This window comes from Astatotilapia calliptera, chromosome 18 (assembly GCF_900246225.1).
Source record: "Astatotilapia calliptera chromosome 18, fAstCal1.2, whole genome shotgun sequence".
NCBI lineage: Eukaryota > Metazoa > Chordata > Actinopteri > Cichliformes > Cichlidae > Astatotilapia > Astatotilapia calliptera.
In genome coordinates this window covers 20,524,177-20,537,978 of record NC_039319.1, presented here as the reverse complement: position 1 = coordinate 20,537,978, position 13,802 = coordinate 20,524,177, and positions in this window count along the sequence as shown.

Genomic DNA, 13,802 nt, shown 5'->3' with positions numbered 1-13,802 from the left:
CGCACAACGGGGTATGAAAAGTCTTCTTTTACTGTTGTGCTTGGCTGCCATGCTAATGGACAGAAACTGCCGCCTATGGTGATTTTTAAGCGAAAGACTTTGCCTAAAGAGAAGTTTCCAGCAGAAATCATCATTAAGGCAAATGAAAAGGGCTGGATGGATGAGGAAATGATGAAAGACTGGCTGAGGGAGGTGTATGTAAGGAGACCAGGTGGTTTTTTCCACGCATCACCATCGCTGTTGATCTGTGACTCTATGCGTGCCCATCTCACAGCCGATGTGAAAAAACTAGTGAAGCAAATGAACTGTGAGCTTGCTGTCATTCCGGGAGGCCTGACAAAGGAACTCCAACCGCTGGACATGGGTGTGAACCGCCCGTTCAAAGTAAGGCTGCGAGCGGCCTGGGAGCGATGGATGACCGGTGGAGACCACAGTTTCACTAAGAGTGGAAGGCAGCGCCGGGCGAGTTACGCCACAATTTGCCAATGGATTGTAGATGCTTGGGCTAACATGTCTGCTGGCACTGTTGTTCGATCTTTCGCAAAAGCCGGCATCGTTTCCGAGGAGCCGCACGGCACGGAAAGTGACTCTGACGGTGAAGACAGTGAACCTGGCATGTTTGATGGAGATTTAGTGCAGCTGTTCAATTCAGACACACAGGATGAGGACTTCGATGGGTTTGATTGATGATAAAAATGTGAGTACCAAACTTTGTTTTGCTCCTGCTTTATTTTTAAATACGCACACTTGTATGCTTGTGTGTTGTTGATGATGACGATTACCGGCAATAGAAATGTGAGTAAGGTACCGAATTCAGGTTTGCTCCCGCTTTATTTTTAAATACGCATACGGTACTTGTATGCGCCCTATGGTCCAGTGCGCCTTATGTGTGTGTTAAATACAGTAAGGGCACACATAACTGAGACTGCGCCTTTTAGCACAGTGCGCCTTATGGTCGTGAAAATACGGTAGTCTAATAATACATGGTAATTGACAGGAATTAAATCAGCTGTTTTGATGAACAGAACATTTGATAGTTTGTCAGATATGTGATTTTCCACAGATTATAGCAAAGGGAATATTTTTGGTTTTAGACGGCTGGAGAACATTACAGAGGCTTTGGTTCCAAGCATTTTTTTTTGTCATTGTTTATTAAGTTAAACAGAAAATAAAAGGTCGACTGATCAGGAAACTAACTGTCAACAAAGAAAATAATCGCTGGAAACCTTCAATCTTCAAACAACATGAGGTGCATTTAAAAATCAACATGGACTCAACTGTGGTCATCAAATTGTGTAATGTATGTGTCCTTTTACTTAAAAAGAAAAAAACAGCTCAAACAGTGAGAGAAACCTTCCGGTGATAAACTGCAGATTCACATCAGACAGAGGAAATGGTGACAGTAATCTGCACTTCCTGATTATTACAAAAATAATGAGAGACGCAAGAACATTTCCACATGTGTGACTAAACCAGATACACGATACTGAGAAACAAACTGGACTTTAAATGATTCATTTACTGAAAAAGGAAATTAAATAATTATAATGGGTAAAAACTTGGATTAAAAATCTCCAAAATTAGAGGCTTATGTGGCCATAGAAAGGCGATGCATAAAATAATAGAAAGCACATGAATGAGTACAGAAAACCCTTTCACTCGATTTACAACAAAAATATGTTTTACCACATGTGCATTCAAATTGAATGTCATAACATTTATCTTTTCACTTAAACAGTGGTTGTCCTGCAATAATTGAACAAACACTAACGGCATTTCTCTGCAACTTAAACCTCTATAAGACAAACACATTAGTGTCTTTATTGAAAATCCATCCATCCATCCATCTTCATCCGCTTTGTCCGGGGCCGGGTCGCGGGGGCAGCAGCCTAAGCAAAGAGGCCCAGACCTCCCTCTCCCCAGCCACCTCCTCCAGCTTATCCGGGGGAATACCAAGGCGTTCCCAGGCTAGCCGAGAGATATAATCTCTCCAGCGTGTCCTGGGTCTGCCCTGGGGCCTCCTCCCGGTGGGACATGCCTGGAACACCTCACCCAGGAGGTGCCCAGGGGGCATCCTTGTCAGATGCCCGAACCACCTCAGCTGGCTCCTTTCGATGTGGAGCAGCAGCTGCTCTACTCTGAGCCCCTCCCGGATGGCCGAACTTCTCACCCTATCTCTAAGGGAGAGGCCAGCCACCCTTCGGAGGAAGCTCATTTCTGCCGCTTGTATCCGCGATCTCGTTCTTTCGGTCACTACCCACAGCTCGTGGCCATAGGTGAGGGTAGGGACGTAGATCGACCGGTAAATTGAGAGCTTCGCTTTTACACTCAGCTCCCTCTTCACCACGACGGACCGGTGCAGCGTCCGCATTACTGCAGCTGCAGCCCCAATCCGTCTGTCGATCTCCAGCTCCCTTCTCCCATCACTCGCGAACAAGACCCCGAGATACTTGAACTCCTCCACTTGGGGCAGGAACTCATCCCCGACCCGGAGTGGGCACTCCACCCTTTTCCGGCTGAGAACCATGGCCTCAGATTTGGAGGTGCTGATCCTCATTCCCGCTGCTTCACACTCGGCTGCGAACCGCTCCAGTGCGAGCTGGAGGCCCTCACCCGATGAAGCCAACAGAATCACATCATCTGCAAAAATCAGAGATGAGATTCTGAGGCCACCAAAGCGAAAGCCCTCCGCCACTTGGCTGCGCCTAGAAATCCTGTCCATAAAAATTATGAACAGAACCGGAGACAAAGGGCAGCCCTGGCGGAGCCCATCACCCACCGGGAACGAGTCCGACTTATTGCCGGCAATGCGAACCAAGCTCTTGCAACGGTTGTATAGGGATCGAATGGCCCGTAGCAATGGGCCAGACACCCCATATTCCCGCAACACCTCCCACAGGACACCCCGAGGGACACGGTCGAATGCCTTCTCCAAGTCCACAAAACACATGTAGACTGGTTGGGCAAACTCCCATGCACCCTCAAATATCCTGGAGAGGATAAAGAGCTGGTCCAGTGTTCCGCAACCAGGACGAAAACCGCATTGTTCCTCCTGTATCCGAGGTTCGACTAACGGACGAAAATAATTTTTACATTTAAATTTAAAATTCATTGACAAGACAAATATATTCAGAAATTAAAATCAATGTGTAAAGATATGGTTTTCATGCAGTCCAATGTAATAAATTCTCATGGTTATACAACATTTGGAAGCAGCTGTACAATTACATGACTGAGCTATAAATATGTGAAGGTGGTGGTAACACGTGTGTTACTTCTTCCCACTACTTTTTGAACACTGGTTGTACTACAGGACAGTATTTTCCTTTTCGTATATATGCTCTATTTTGTATGTATGTACGTATATGCTTGAAATAAATGATCTATCAATCAATCGCCTCTGTTAATAAACATGGTGAGCTTCATGCAAGCACAGCTTAATGGATGGTGGCCAGAAACACTGAGACTGTGCAGTGAATTAAAACTTGATTGCATCTGCTTGTTCACGCCAGACTGAGACAAAGCAGGGAAAGAAAGACTGAAGTCAGGTTTGTGTTTTATATCGATTTTAAAGACCAGCACAATAAAGAATGTATACAGCAGTTTGTATAAAAGGTAGGATCTCCTCTGGAGTGCAGTCACCCATCTGCACACGGACTATAATACCATCTCATGTGGAGGATAAATTTGGTCTGTTTATCTATTTTTGAAGAAAGATGTAGTAACTTACTAATAACTTGCGCTGTGGTAGGTTTCCACTTGCTTTTATATGTGATTTTATATATCAGCTTTTTTAATGATCTGTACATGGCAGGCCACGAATGAAAGCAAACAGGCTGTTTGAATGATAAAATTATGGGAACATTACCTAATAAGATTGATTCAGGACAGACAGTTAGTTTAAACTTTTCTAGCAGTCCTTCACAAACAGGGAACAGTCTGTCTATTCTCTTCATCTGTCAGCTGCTGTGGGTTCTTCCTCCTCCTCTTCCTCACACACTGCTGAGTTTGTCCTGGTGGATCATCAGGGGTGCAAAGCCTCACAGATGATGTGCAGCAGTGGGTCCCTCAGTCTGTCCTCACTCTGGACACTTGCAGTTGTCACACATGGAAATCAAATGTGTGATAAGCTGCAGGATTCAAACACAAGTGTAACTTATAAACACATGTTCATACTTTTATTACACAATCAGAGAGAAAGAAAAAGAGAGAGAGTGCAGGACAGACAGACAGGTGACAGTCTCAGGTGTGTACACTGCTACAAAACAGCACAAGAGAAGGAGGATTTAGTCAATACGCCGTCATTCAAACAAAGGTAAGTCAGCTTGAGTACTGCAAGTAAAATGCATTTAATTTCCTCCCCTACTTTCAGATTAGTGCAAGCATCAATTCATTAATGGGGGGGAAATTACAGTGAGAACATGTGGAGGCTCTGTTAGATGGATAACATAGTGAGTTCAGTGCATTGATGTGACATTGTCCTGAAGCATTTAGTCATTCTCTATGGTTAAAGAAATTGCAATCATCAATTTATATTTATTATAAATAATCCTAATTATACATCTTGCTTCCGTGTTTATGTCCTGTGTCACTAAAAATACATTCTTTTTTTTGTTTTATACATTGATTAATGACCTGCAGAATCTGCTTGTCATATTAAGTGATTCATATTTGTCACTTAAAGTCTAACTTTATGCTTTCTCCCTCTTGAAAGTGATTACATCCTTGCATTACATAATTTAGGTTAATTTTTTGCTGGCAGATTAAAAAAAACAAAAACAAAACAGGCAGATTTAGAATATAACATGCAACATTCTATAGATGGATACATAAAAAGATTTTTAAAAAATTACATGTATTGTCTTTAAATTAACTTTGTGTGTGTTTCAGGTACTGCACGGCAGAGGTGGGACCAAGTCATTGTTTTGCAAGTCTCAAGTAAGTCTCAAGTCTTTATCCTCAAGTCTCAAGTCAAGTCTCAAGTAATGTCAGGCAAGTCAGAGTCGAGTCTCAAGTCACTGGTGTAAAAGTCCGAGTCAAGTCACAAGTCTGAAACTTTGAATTTCAAGTCCTTTCGAGTCTTTAAAAAAAAAAAACGAAAAAATAATGTTGCAGTTATGCTAAATGTAAATGTTAGACCATGTAATTTTAAAATCTGTGTTTTTCTCAACACATGACAAAATAGTGAACTTAGAAAATATACACAAATTGTGAAATTGCACCTCTTTAAAATGCAGCTCAATTAAACCTAGCTCCAAGAATAATTTTCACCAACAGTTCTGAGATAAGCTGCATGTTATTCTTGGATGCGGTTGTAGGACCGGCTTTAAAATCGCATGACAAAAATATCATACACATTAAAAAAAACTGCATCACCAACGTAGCCTGGACAACATTTGCTAGTTAGATGAAGTCAGCTATCTCATTGTAGCATATTTATATGCATATTTATAATTATACGCTTCTTGGAGTGAGCGCATACACTCGTGAAGTTTAGTAACTTCAGGTCACTGCAACAAGCCCAGGTACAGTTTACCGACGGATGGGTACAGGACCTTGAAATGCACCGTGTAGAAAGTAAAGACCATCGTACGTATCATAAGTTTACCAGTCTCACAAATTGTCGTCATAAATACACATTCGTTAACAGTTTATTAATATAACCTTTGAGCTCAAGGGTAATTAATTAGTAGTGGAAATAATTTCTGGTACGCGTTACAGAAATGTAGCAGTGACAATAATATTGTATGCTGTAATCGTACTGGGCAATTAGTGATACAAAACAACTGTTTTATCCTGTGAATAAAAGTATATGTTTTTGTCAGTGTACCATAATAACAGAAGCGAAACGCAATATTGTGTCAGGACAATTCACTATTTATGCACAATAAATAAAGGAGCATAGCGCGACAATTTCTGTTCAGCGCCAGACTTGCTTGTAACCTATATCACCAATTATGTTATGAAAATGACGTATTAACTACTAAAAAACTCTGACCTTCGTGTAAATGCTTGGAGCAGACTAACCTGTGAGCTGGAGGGTTCTGGGACGTTATATTTGATCTTTGAATGGCTGCAATCCAGGCCATCTGTCGCCTCTTTGTTACTTCGGAAACATGGCTCGAACAATTTCTCTTCAACGACGTAATCCGATAACAACCGATCTCTTTACCCGTCGGCTTCCCGTGGCTGTCATGCGACCGGCTATTGCAGTTAATAATACAACAGCTTCTTGACATTTTTGTGTTTCTTTTTATCGCTGTGTGACTGATTTCAATTGAAAGCCTGCGTGCGCTAGTACCGCTTGCCACGAGTTCCCAGAATCCTTTGCGGTTCTACCCGTGAATGACGTCACATTTTCAATCTCTATATATGCATGTTAAATTTTATATTTGGGGTAAAATATCAAGTCTTTTCAAGTAAACCGGTTCAAGTCCAATTCAAGTCCCAAGTCATTGGTGTAAAAGTCCAAGTCAAGTCACAAGTCTTAGAACATTTTTTCAAGTCAAGTCTAAAGTCATAAAATTAATGACTCGAGTCTGACTCGAGTCCAAGTCATGTGACTCGAGTCCACACCTCTGCTGCACGGCACTGAATGAACCAGCATTGCAGGCATGGGTCATTGTGAGCATCACAGGGAAGGTTGAAACCACCCACTACACCTGTGTGCCCGGAGTCCCGGATACCTGCAGCCATGTCACCCCTCTTCTGTTTAACGTATAGCAACAGTGTTGATCCATGGCACAAGGACTGTTACAGATGAACCTGCATACTGGGTTTTGCTGGGCAATATGACCATGATACAGTCAGAGGTTGGCCATAAGATAGACTTCTCTTCAGCTGCCCCGAAAAAGGCTCTCAATCAAAACACAAACAGACCATCTGTAGTGACAGGTAAAAGAAGCCATCCTCAGAAAAGAAAAATTCCACCTGCTACTGTGGAGGAGTCGTCTCAACGGATGAGAAAATATTTCTCCAAGCATAGTTCTGTTCTGAATAACCCATAATGTTTCATTTAGGGGGTCTACATTTGTGTCTGAAGCGCATTGCCATGTAAATAATTTGCATTTACTGAATATGTGCTTACTAAGTAACACTGTTCAAAAAGTTGAATAAAGAAACAAACTAATTTTTGCCTTTTAATTAAAACCAATTTGTAGAATATCACATCAGTTACAATGTAGAATCAATGTATAGTTTACAAATGACAAAATGTTCACATAAAATCATGACAACGTTTAAATAATATCACCCACTGTTAGCGTTCTGTAATTTCCTGTCTCTTTTGAAAACTTATAAGTACATACACAGCACAAGACTTTTAAGAGTATTTAACAAGAGCATTTTTCCCTGGTTTTACTACCACTCACTCATTCACCAAAACGCAGAAACCTTCACTATCTTATCCAAAAGGGTCACCTCTTCACCCTCACATGGAAGAACTAATCTGATTGGCATATGGTATGCTATGTAGCGTGTAGTTTGAAGCAGGGATTTCGCAGTGCCCCATATGTAGCATTGGAACCCAGTCAGGATTTGTGCCATCCATTGCATAGGCTGGTTGGCCTGCAATAATGAAAAACAATTAGCAACTCTATAAATAGAAGGTATATCTACAAAATCACTCATTAGGATGTTTGTTCTAATTTGCTATGACCTCAGAGTAGGGCTGTGCGATGTGACCAAAATCACATATCCCAATATAAGCATCTATAGCCCCGATAACGATATAAATTTTCTGTAAATTCTGTGAATCTCGGGCAGCTCGACTCAGCTGGGCATCGTGTACCTGGAGTTGAGTGTTTTAACCGATGCATGAAACGATACATAAGTTGTAACGGCCGCCGTTTTCTTCGTGAGTATTTATTCAACGGCGTGCTGCGGGGAAAGGCCTGTTCTAACGTTTGAGTCTAAGGTTTATTTTTAGCACCTGGCGGCTCTTTTTTGCTTCTCATCTATGGGCTCAAATTGTGGTCATTTTGTTATTTATTTCAGGGGCGGTCGTGGTTCAAGAGTTGGGAGTTCGCCTTGTAATCGGAAGGTTGCCGGTGTTGTGCCAAAAAGTGATTGTCTGCCAAAAACTGATTTCCGGTATTTGCCAAAAAGCGATTGCTCATATTTAAAGTGCTATAAGTAACTTGTTGGGCTATAATATGTTAAACATATGTCAAATGCATCCCTTATGGATGACATAAAGTCATCTTGAGCCACAAACAACATTCGTGTAGCAAGATACAAGCCGCAATCAGTTTTTGGCAGCGACTTTTATATAACCTTTATTTATGCAGTAAAAAAAATCTCATTAACATTAAAAATGTATTTTGTAAGAGTAAGTTGCCCAACAGGACAGCAGAAATGGCAGCAAATATTACAATAGTTCTGTAAAAATATTTTAAGTGGGGATAAAGGACCGGATTGGTTATAATGTAAGTACAAGTTGTAAAGATACTTCAAAAACAGATAATTTTTTAATTCTTTATGTAACCCCTTTGTATCCCCTGTTCACCGAAGTCTATTTACGAACATACGTAAAGATATTACACATAAAAAATACACAGAAACACTGGAAATCAGTTTTTGGCAGACAATCACTTTTTGGCACAACACCGGTTCGAGTTTCACATGTACTTTTTTTGGCTAAGTCCACACACAAATCTTTTTTACACATACAAATCTTTTTTGCATGTACCCGCCCGTACGGAGGTGAGAACGGTAACGCGCACACACATTGCTTATAGAGTTATTGCTTTTTCTTGCTCCTTTTTTAAACACACCAAAAACTTATTCTTATTTTTCCTATATTTATTGTTGTTCTTTTGCACTGTATGGAACTGGAGCCTCGTCGTCTCGTGTCTCTATATACTGAACTGTATATAACAGGTGTTACAAAAATCACCTTTGTTAGATGGAAAAGTATTTAAAAAGAAGTTCATTTCATTTTGTATGTTCTGAGCATGCGCGGAATGATCCCCAGCGCTCCTCTGATGTCATTGTGTATGATCTGAGCATGCGCGGGATGATCCCCAGCGCTCCTCTGATGTCATTGTGTATGATCTGAGCATGCGCGGGATGATCCCCAGCGCTCCTCTGATGTCATTGTGTATGATCTGAGCATGCGCGGGATGATCCCCAGCGCTCCATTGAACCTTTGATCTTCTCAAAGGACCATTGTGATGTCACAGTGATGTCACAGTCGAAAAGTCTTTAAATAGAGGAGCTCCTTTAACACTTTAACAGTTTACATTGGAGCATTTTCAGAAAGCCAGTTGTTTTTAACAAAGCTAATACTTCTGCATTTAAATAACTCAGAGAAGGTATTTAACTTTTGACTCTTTGTTTTAAACGTTTTAGGAAATGGAGTCATTAAATAATTTATCTTCTAATAGCGATAGTGAAATTGGATCACTCAGGCTGCAGGGTCAGGAAGTTGTGATGGAGATTTGCAAAGAGCACACAGCTTTTAGGAAAAAGATTGCAAAACTCAGAAGACGGTACAAAAATATTAGGAAAGAAAACACAGAACTCAAAAGAGGGTACGAAAGTATTAGAGAAGAGAATGCAGAACTCAGAGGACTGTACGAAAATATTAGGGAAGAAAACACAGAACTCAAAAGAGGGTATGAAAGTATTAGAGAAGAGATTGCAGAACTCAGCAAAACTTTGGAAAATCATCAGCCAAAAGTGGAACTGGCAGATAATGTAATAACTAGAAATGCTCCTGAACCTGAGGAGGTTAAGACCCATGGTTCATGGTATCATGGTGGTGCCAAACACCTACTTCAAGCAGGTTTAGGTTTTGCCATAGTGGCCATTGTTGTTCCTGCAGCTTGCTGGTCCATCTCAAAGCTTTTCGGCTGAAGTGAATGTCCCGCTGTTCTCTGTGGGATCATGCTATTATCTACTTCAGCCCTACTGTAATTGTGGATGTGGACCAGGTACTTATTAAAAACAGTAATAATGTTTTCCAGCCACAGTCCACCAACTTGTCATAAATATGCTGTGCTCTCCTTTATGTTCAATTTTATTTTGCCCCTCACCCCCCCAACCAGTCATGGCAGAAGACTTGCCCCTCCCTGAGCCAGGTTCTGTCAAAGGTTTCTTCCTGTTAAAAGGGAGTTTTTCCTTTCCATTGTTGCTTAGTGCTTGCTCATAGGGGGTCACTTGATTGTTGGGGTTGAATTTTTGGATTTGATTTAATTGGCTTGAACTGAAAAATCTAAAAATTCAGGTGATGGGTTCACATAGTGGAGAGCACTGCATTTGTTAACTGCAATTTTCTTGTTTGTAGTTTTTGTAGTGCTTCCTACTACAAAAACTACAAATAAAAACCTTGCAGTTAGCAACAAATTAAAATAAAGAGAACACATTTAAAAAAATCCACTACTGCTCTGTGTGTTTACTTCAATGAACACTTGTATGTTTTTGTTATAGAAGATTATAGATTGTCCAAATATGTGAGAGTTTTCAAATTAGCACTGCAGTGAGATTAACTGTGGCACAGATCGTAGAGCAGATCGTGTGTTGATCTGAGTCCTGTGCGCGTGTGCGCGCGTGTGCATGTGTGGCGGCTTCATTTGTGGAGCCAGCTTTCCTCACTAGTTTGTCCCCTTTCCTTGCGTCCTTGTTTCTGATGATGCCCCCCACCCCCGTAACAGACTGGAGCAGCACACTAGCCACAGCAGAATGAATGCTGCAGATGTCAAGTGATATTTCTTAAATTGAGGCTCTGGCCCTTTTGAATTCTACTCTCTACCAGACAGACACGACCCCAGAGGTTTTGCTGGACATTGCTTTTAATGAAGCCATTGATATGTGGTCTCTGGGACTGGTGGCTGACTGATGGCCAGTCTAGCTATGGTAGTGCCATCAGTTAACCTTTCGCGTGCCAGTTGTGCCACGCGTGCCCAGGGTTGCCGACGCCTGGTTTATCTTATTATTATAATAATAACAGCATAACATTATTATTGTGACATTTTTTCTGTGCTGTTTTAAGGTTACCAGAGTCAGGTTGGAATTCATGAACATCATCAGTGATGTTTCTCCACAGCGGGCTCATCAGTACCTGGTGACAGAAGGTCAATCCAGCTCTGACTTGAGGCTGTTCAAGAATCGGCGCCACTTGATCTGGTTCCACCTCTACCACAGGCAGAAAAACACAGGGTGAGATCTCCCCCTGCCAGTCATCACGCTACAACTGTGTCCAATTATAGGATATTATGGTGAGAGGTTCTGGTGCGAATGGATATTATACATGGTTATGCTCAGGATAAGTCTGCCAGTTTCCACTGGAAATGCCTTTTGGTTAAACTGTCAGCAAGGAATTAGCACTGTTAAATTTTTATATAGCTTTAATGCACATAAAAAAACAGCTGCTTGTTTAAGTGAAAATACCTCGATGGGATTTTTGCACTAATAAAGTTGTGGAGTTGTAAAGTATTTTGTCTAATGTCAATTATATCGTTATTGCAAATTATCAAATGTATATCATGATATATATTTTTGGCCATATTGCCCTGCCCTAGGTAGGGTTCATGTTGGGTTTTTTAAAAACATAAATGCTTTTTTACAGCACCTGGTGTCTGAAAAGACTCTCATATAGTGAGTCATCAAGCACACTACTTCTGTCACCCCTAACCAGCAGTGTCTGTGACACGCCACCTCCAACCTTTTGCTTTTTCCCCCAAGCATTGCCACAGAAAGACAAATGTTAACTAGTGTGTGTGTTTGAGGTGGAAGATGGCATGTACAAGATGAAAAGTGCAGCATCAGGCTCAGGTCAAAGAAGAAACGGGGCAGGTGGATCCAATAAATCTTCTTCAGTGGTCATAAGCTGGACAAATAAAAAGATCTCTCAGCAGAATGGCAGCTGTGGTTCAACAGGACCAGACTATTACTGCAACCTCTCAGGGCATGGGAGAAAAAATGACATCTGATCTGTTTAACAGAGGATAGCAAGACTTCAGAGCAAAATTGTTGATACGAAAACTGTCATTTATAGTATGAAAATAATTTCATTTGCTGCAAGTTGTGCAGAGCTCACCCACCTGTCAATACAAGTCATCATTTTTTTTAATTTCCAGTCATTGCTTTGACCACTAGGTGTCACTCTTTCTTCATTTGAGGTGCTGCCCGAGACACTGATTTTAGTAGAGGCTTTCCAAGTCAAATGCAATTATTGTACACTGCAAGATCCTGTTTAATCCATTCTGATAGCTGACAAACAATTTAGATGATATTATTGTTCTCTAATTGGCTCTTCTTCATGGGTGTTAATGTCGGTTGGTGGCGATGGTGAGGGTGGTACATGGAGGTGGTTCAGGCAAGTGAAACCCTTTTCAGCATTATCTCAGCTATCATGAATATATATAATCAAACAATCATCTGTCCTGTTGATCCACTACTGGCCAAAATTATTTTACTATAAAAATGGATTTCTGTCAAATTTGGTTCAGACTTTCACAGAGGGCAGACGATCCAGCCAAATGAAGTTGACATACGTGGTCTTGAGGGAAATGTCTTCACAGCTGCTTTCAAATTTGGAGCTCAGATGTGTCTCCCACCTAGGAGCAGATGTAATGAGTTCACTCAGAGTGTCCACCTGACTTCTCATCTAACACCTTCATGTCAAATCTTCGGTTCATTCATTAGTGTTTGTGTTTGATTTACAGTGAAGAACCTTACAAGGTAATACAGCACCAGCCTTGCAGTTTGTGGTATGCAACATACCAGTGTTGGGTTTTCTTTGTGGTTCACATTCATCCTTCGTTTGTACAATGAAATGCTTTGGATTTCTCTCAGAAAGCGTTCAGATCGCAGCAGATGGAGACAAGTGCTGCATTTAGCACAGTAGAGTGTAAAATGGCAAACCTCCAGCTCTGAAGACCAAAGTTTTGGTAGATCTTTAAAAATCCCAATACACTATGACCTTATGTGGCCGTGCTTCACATAAGAACAGGTAGGGTTGGGGGCTGTTTTTTTTTTTAAATATTTCTGTTTTAGTGGTGCCAGCGAGATTTTAACAGACACTCCAACAGACAGCAGGGGAACGGTAGAGATGCAGTATCTCAGGAGAGAGAGAGAGCCACCACAGCATGCTGTAGGCCCTGATGCCAATTACTGCTGTCACCCATCTGCTTTGGGCATGCAGTGAAACGTGGGATAACTGACCTATTTTCTGACAGTAGTGTGACTGCGAAACTTCTCCTCACATCAACAAACCGAGTGCTCTCTCCCTGAGAAGAGGAGGACAGGGATGGTATCATAGGAAAATACAAACTGGGCCGATAGAAAACACTGGTTTACTTTAAAGTTTTAGTTTGAGAGGATTACACTGGTTTTTAGAGGGGTAAAAAAAGTGTCATGATATTTTGCCCAGCGATATAGTGATATAGATTAAAATGCATTAAGTACTCTAAGAATACTATGAACAAGGGGGCTCATCTCATGCACCAGCAGCCTGAGATAACATCTGAAAATTTTTAAATAAATCAACTCAGTCAAAAAACATCCAACACTGAACACTCAGCTTGACAAAGCGTCCTCCTAATATAAAACTGAGTCAAGTTAATTTCTGTCTCTGTAGACATCAACCGATATGCAGTTTTCAATGATTAATCAAAGTTGATTGCTACATTATCAGAAACAGAATGCATGTCATTTCCAACTTGACCTCATTCAATTTAAGACAATATCAAGACTGATAGTAGACTGACTGTCTTATGGATACATTATGTTTGACAATCTTATTTTGCAGCAAAAACAAATAGCTGAAGTGAGATCATTTGATCTTCTCTGATAAAACA